The sequence below is a fragment of the Peromyscus eremicus genome, chromosome 8a (assembly GCF_949786415.1).
Source record: "Peromyscus eremicus chromosome 8a, PerEre_H2_v1, whole genome shotgun sequence".
NCBI classification, from domain to species: domain Eukaryota; kingdom Metazoa; phylum Chordata; class Mammalia; order Rodentia; family Cricetidae; genus Peromyscus; species Peromyscus eremicus.
The window spans coordinates 70,685,967-70,692,460 of record NC_081423.1 but is presented as its reverse complement, the minus strand read 5'-3'; the positions used below and the strand labels follow the sequence as shown (position 1 = coordinate 70,692,460).

The 6,494-nt window shown below is 46.7% G+C and overlaps 1 long non-coding RNA gene across 1 annotated transcript; it reads right to left on the bottom strand.

Annotated features, from left to right (window-relative positions):
- Positions 1-802: 802 nt before the first annotated feature.
- On the bottom strand, positions 803-2,108 carry LOC131916291 (uncharacterized). Its single transcript, XR_009380530.1, has 3 exons — positions 1,775-2,108; positions 1,364-1,417; positions 803-878 (listed from the first exon to the last, which is right to left on the bottom strand). It is a non-coding gene; the product is annotated as an uncharacterized LOC131916291 (long non-coding RNA).
- Positions 2,109-6,494: the final 4,386 nt, after the last annotated feature.

The following is a 6,494-nucleotide window of genomic DNA, read 5'->3' as shown; positions in this document are numbered from 1 at the left end:
GCCTGGTCTACAATACAAGTCCCAGGACAGCCAGGGCTACACAGAGAAACCCTGTCTCAAAAAACAAAACAACAACAAAAAGAACAAATCTTGGTCAATGTGGCATTACCCATGGCTCCCTCCTAGGCCAGAGGAGGGCCTGCCTTCCATGGAAACACAAAAACCCGACCAAGACCCCACAGGCACTACAGCAGTAAGAACTGTGGGATGTGAGCCTGGCAAAGTGCAGCGAGAGCGGGAAGAAGGCAGAGAAGAAAGAGAAGTGAGGACAAGGCCAAGGGTCAAGGGCACCAAGGGGCCTTGGGATTCCTTCAGAGGAGACTGCTGCATCAGGTCTAGAGGGGACACTTGACTTCCAGCCAGAGGGGTTACCCTGCCTCAGGACAGCAGGCCAGAGAGAGAAAGGCCTCAGCTGAGCTGCCTCAGAGCTCACAGGGCACATGAGCCCTCACTTTGAGAGAGACAGCAGCACAAGGCATGGGCCACAGCTTTAAGTACATCCCAAAAGTTCCTTTTATTGGTATTTGAATCCGAGTCCTGTCCACGGACAAAGTCAAAGCCTTGGACAGAGGCAGGAAACCCAGCATCTTACTCTCTCCTCCATACAGTCTGAGAATCCACCAACCCAGACACTCCCACTTCAGTCGTCAGAGAAAGTGAGATGACTCAAGGGCCGGATGTGCTGCTCTCACAGGAGTCTGCTGATCCGGAGACGGAGGGCAGGGAGTACTGGGAGTTCCGCCTGTTTTGTTCCACAAGAAAAGCAACACAGGCCAGAAGTAGAGAGCAAGACACCGTGGGCTGCCCTAGCTAGGTCTTTATTGCCGTGTCTCGGGATTTGTAGGCCACTCCTCGACTTTTCAGCTCCCGAACAATTCCTGTGATAGGAAAACAAACAGTCCCATGAGAGAGTCCCGAGGATAAAGCCACCCCACCTGCCTGCCACTGTGAAGTGGGGTTGCCTGGCTATTAGCTAAGATTCAGGAAAAGTGCCTGGTAAAGAGCTACCTGGAGGAACAAAAAGTAGGGCTCACACAGTCATCAAAAAACAAGGTTTGGCTGGGCAGTGGTGGCACATGCCTTTAATCCCAGCACTCGGGAGGCAGAGGCAGGAGGATTTCTGTGAGTTTGAGGTCAGCCTGGTCTACATATCAAGTTTCAGGACAGGCTCTAAAGCTACAGAGAAACCCTGTCTCGAACCCCCGCCCCCTCCAAAAAAAAAAAAAAAAAAAAACAAACAAAAAACAACAAAGATATGGAGCCAAATGTCTGGGTGGTATCAGTCAGGCTATTGGTGTTAATTCACATAAAAGACTGGCTTCCGCTGGGCCCAGCACTGAACCACTGCTACAACTGTTATTACCTTGGGGCAGGCGACCAGTGACCGACACAGCATATACCCCCGGCTTAAAGTTACCTGAGGAAGAAAGGAGATTACAAAGGGATGAGTTAGGACTGGAGACCAGTGGAGAATGAAGCCAAAAATGGGAGAGAGAGAGTGTGTGTGAGTATGTGTGTGTCCACATGCGCACGCACGTGTGGAAGTGAGAAGACAACTTGTGAAGTCAGTTCTCTCCTTCTACCATGTGGGTCCCCAGGATCAGACTCAGGTTGTCCAGCCTGGCATTGCTGAGCCATCTTGCCAGCCCGACTTTTCTCTAACTCCATCTTTCCCACCATGGGACCACACACCCCGCTGATTTATGTCATCCCTGCAGACCCTCAGGCACATTCCCAACCCTGTACAGGCCAGGATAAGAAGATGAACACTTACTGACTCGCTGCCACTTGGAGACCCAGCTGTCTTCTGGACTCATCATCGCAATGATTCTAGAGAGGGAAAATGAAGTCAGCCTGAGCCTACCCTGTGGAGAGGGTACTGAGCAAGCAACAGCCCTGGGAGGGCAGTCTGCGGAGAAAGTCACCACCGGAAAGCTGGGAAGTAGTTCTAAGGCTGGGAAGGAGCGACAATGGTCTTTTAGTCTATGTCCCTGGCCAGCCAGTAAGAAGAGCATTACACCTGATGACCAGTACTGACCAGCCCAATCACTAGAGGCTAGAGCCTAGTGCAAAGGAGTCAATGGATTGTCTTACTGGAAATAAACGAGACTCGACCAAGCCCATCCTCTAACAAGCTGTGCTGTCTGAAATACACATGGAGACATTTCAGATCTTCCCCAACTGAACTCGGAGGCTGAGATAACACATGCCAAGTACCCAGTACAGAGACTGACAGGGTAGACCAAGTGCCCAGTACAGAGACTGACAGGGTAGACCAAGTGCCCAGTACAGAGACTGACAGGGTAGACCAAGTGCCCAGTACAGAGACTGACAGGGTAGACCAAGTGCCCAGTACAGAGACTGACAGGGTAGACCAAGTGCCCAGTACAGAGACTGACAGGGTAGACCAAGTGCCCAGTAGAGACTGACAGGGTAGACCAAGTGCCCAGTACAGAGACTGACAGGGTAGACCAAGTGCCCAGTACAGAGACTGACAGGGTAGACCAAGTGCCCAGTACAGAGACTGACAGGGCAGACCAAGTGCCCAGTACAGAGACTGACAGGGTAGACCAAGAACCACTTCTTATGCCGACAATCTTTTGGCAGGTGGCTCTGATTCCATTCGCTGGCGGTGAGCAGAAAGGTGACTGAAGGGCTAGAAAGGTACCATGTGAGCAGGCAGAAAGGTGCCCTGCGGAGCTACAGAGGTTATTTCTGTTACTCATCCAATAGTTCCGGAGTCTAAACTGTCAGATCTGCTGTAGGACCTGACTCGTGGTGACTTCCTCCCCTGAGACCATTCTGTTTTCCTGGCAACCAGCTGGAGTCTACGTTTTCACCGTGGTTTGAGTGGGACCGATCTCACTTCCAGAGTGGCACAAAGGTAAGGACAGCTCCCTGGCTCTGCAGACTGACCCAGGACAGACACTTAGGAAGGCCCTCCTCTCACCACCAGGGCTTTCTCTGCCCTTCACAATTGAGCCTTTCAGTCCACAGTCCGTCACCCAAATGACTGAGCCTAGAGAGTGTCCACACGTCTCCAGACATACCGTGTTCCTACCCTATGCCTCTGCTTCAGTCACACTCCTTTGATTTCAAATGTTCTTTCTACCTCATCTCAACTTCCTCCAAACCCTATAGTTCTTGTCAGGCCTGAGCCGGCAAGTCTGCGATCCCAGCTACTCCGGAGGTTGAGGCAGAAAGATTCAAGTCCAAGTCCGCTTGTCCAACTTAAAATGATGCTGTTTCAAAATAAAAAGTAAAAAAGAGGACTCAAGATTCTCTCTCTCTCTGAGGTAGAACATTAGCTTGGCATTCACAAAGGCCCTATATTCAATCCTCAATAATATACATGAAATAATAAACCAGAATGTAAAAAGAATCTTCCAGTTCTGTAAGATAACCTCCCCACCCATACACACCTCTGGCTAAAATAATGTAGCCCTCACTGGTGCCATTAGCCTCTGACTTGCTTAGTCTTCAAAATCTAACATGCACTGGCATATACAACTCAACAGTAACAAAACAAACCAGACTTCATGTCCTAGACCAGCTTCCAATGGGTGTGGCAGTGAGCACCTTTAATTCTAGCACTCAGGAGGTGGAGGACTATCCTCCATTACATACCAAACTTGAGGCTAGTTTGGGCTGTATGAGACCCTGTCTTAAAAAAAGTCAAAAACAGGATAGCAGCAGGGAAGGGACTTTTTTCTTTCTTTCTTTCTTTTCTTTTAGCCCAGGATGGCCTAACTCTTGAGCCTCCTACCTCTACTTCCCAAATGCTGGGACTACAGTCCCGCACCATCATGGCCAAAGGATTTGAACAGACTATAAACACATAAGACAAATGACACTGGGCTTAGGCTATAGCTCAGTAATGGAGAGCCTGCCTAGTGCATGTAAGATGTGGGGTTTAATCTCTAACACTGCAAAAAAGAAATTTTAAAACTGGCTTTAGCAATAATAATGAGACCAGCGTTATCAATTATTAGGGAAATGTAAATCAAACCCGCAAGATATTTAATACCTATCTATTATGGTGACAATTATAAAGATATAACCCACAGCCATCAGGATGACTCTTAAAAAACAACAAAAAAACAAAGCCAGGCAAGATACACACCTTTAATCCCAGCATTTGGGAGGCAGAGGCAGGCAGATCTCTGTGAGTTTGAAGTCAGCCTGGTCTACATATCAAGTTCCAGGACAGCCTGCCAGGGAGACAGAGAAACTCTGTCTCAAAAAAATAAAAACAAACACTAAACAAACAAAAAACATAAGAACAACAAAACAAAAAACAAAACAACAACAAAAAAAAAAAAAAAAAAAAAAAAAAAACACAGAAAGTAACCAGAGACAGTGAGGAGGAGAGAAATGGGAACCTTTAAGCACTAAATAGTTGTTATACTATGATACAGCAATTCTACTCATGGACAAACAGCCAAAAGCTCCGAAGCAGGGACTTAAGCAAGTATGTATAGATTATCTTCATAGCTGTATCTTCATAATGGCCAAAAGGAAGAATCCACAGCATCAACAGATAATAGCTTTAAAAATCTGTACTATACACATACATGTAATAAAAATAGCCAACTTGAAAAAGAAACTTTTGGGAGACAGGGAGCAGCTCAGTGATTAAGAACACATATTGTTCTTGAACAGGACCCAAGTATAGTTCCCAACACCACACAGGGCAGCTCACAACTGCCTGTAACTTGTGCTCCAAGGGGATCTGAGGACTTTGGCCTTCTTAGGCACCCACATTCATATGCACATACACACATACATATAATTCAAAAAGAAAGATAAATCTTTAAAGCAACTTTTTTTCCCGAGACAGGGTTTCTCTGTGTAGCTTTGGTGCCTGTCCTGGATCTCACTCTGTAGACCAGGCTGGCCTCAAACTCATAGAGATCTGCCTGGCTCTTGCCTCCCGAGTGCTGGGATTAAAGGCGTGCACCGCCGCTGCCACCACCACCCAGCTAAAGCAATTTTTAAAAAGGTTAAATTGGTAAGAATTCAAAGTGTGTCTCTTACTCACAGCTCACTGTACAACTCTTAACATCTTTCAAAGCAGCCAGCATAGACTCACTTATAGATGGGAGCACCGTCCATTTTAGACTTTGTATTTTCAGACAGGGTCTCATGATGCAACCAAGGGCTCCATGACACTTGGTGTCACCCCTAACTCAGCCTGAGTGCTAGCACTGAAGGAAGCATCAACACACATCCAGCTTCTTCATTAACCATCAATCTTGAGTGGCTAATGAAGAAACAAGGAAAGAGACTACGTGAGCGTGTCTTTGCATGCACAGGACGTAATGGTTCCAAATCACTATCTTTTCTGCCCAATATTTTATTCTTCCCTGAAAGAAATCAAGACCACCTTCATAGAACTTTAATAAACACTAGGCTTAAGCCCGGTTTATATGTGAATCTGTAATTGGCCTGGAGTGCTGAAGAAATTTAGCAATGCTACTGCCTTGGGGAAGAAGACCAGGCCATTCACACTTCTCTCATCTCCTTTGGTCCCCACTGGATTATGTTGCCGAAAGAAAAGTCCTCTCATAGGCCTCTTCAGCACTTGGGAGGCAGAGACAGGTAAATCTCTGTGAGTTCGAGGCCAGCCTGGGATACAGAGTGAGTCCAGGAAAGGCGCAAAGTTACACAGAGAAACCCTGTCTCAAAAAACAAAAAGATTATCAACTTTGTTTTGTTTTATTATTATTTTTCTAGTTAACTAATTTGGGGGCTTGTGTGCCCTCTCTCTCTCACAGATGCATGCATGCCAGGGTACATGCTTTGAGGTCAGAAAACAATTCTAAGAACTCAGTGCTCTCCTGCCACCTTGTGGGATTCAGGACTGAAGTCAAGGTTATCAGACCTGCCATCAGGCATCTTTACCTGCTGAGCCATCTAACTGATCTTGTTTGAGACAGGGTCTCACATAGGCCAAGCTAGCATTATGTAGTTGAGGCTTGCCCTGAACTCCTGATTCTCTGGCTTCTCCCCTCAGAGGATGAGATTACAAGTGTAAGCCACCATCCTCGCTAAAATAATATTTGAGGGCATAGTTTTAAACTGTAACCACACCTTCCTTTCCCTTCATTTTTAAAACAGATCTTCATGTACCTGATTTGGGGGGAGCATCAGGAATTAGACCGAGGGCTTTGTATATGGTAATCACATGCTCTCCTGTTGTGTTATACTTCCAACCCTTCAACATTAAGGATCTACCACCTCCTACGTCCTGTGGTGTACAAGATAAACACAGTGTCAACTATCATTGAACTGCCAAGAATAGGGAAGCAAAGTGGGCGGTGGTGGCGCACGCCTTTAATCCCAGCACTTGGGAGGCAGAGCCAGGCGGATCTCTTTGAGTTCAAGGCCAGCCTGGTCTACATAGTGAGATCTAGGACAGGCACCAAAGCTACACAGAGAAACCTTGTTTCAGAAAAACCAAAAAGAATATGGAAGCATTGTTAAACAAATAC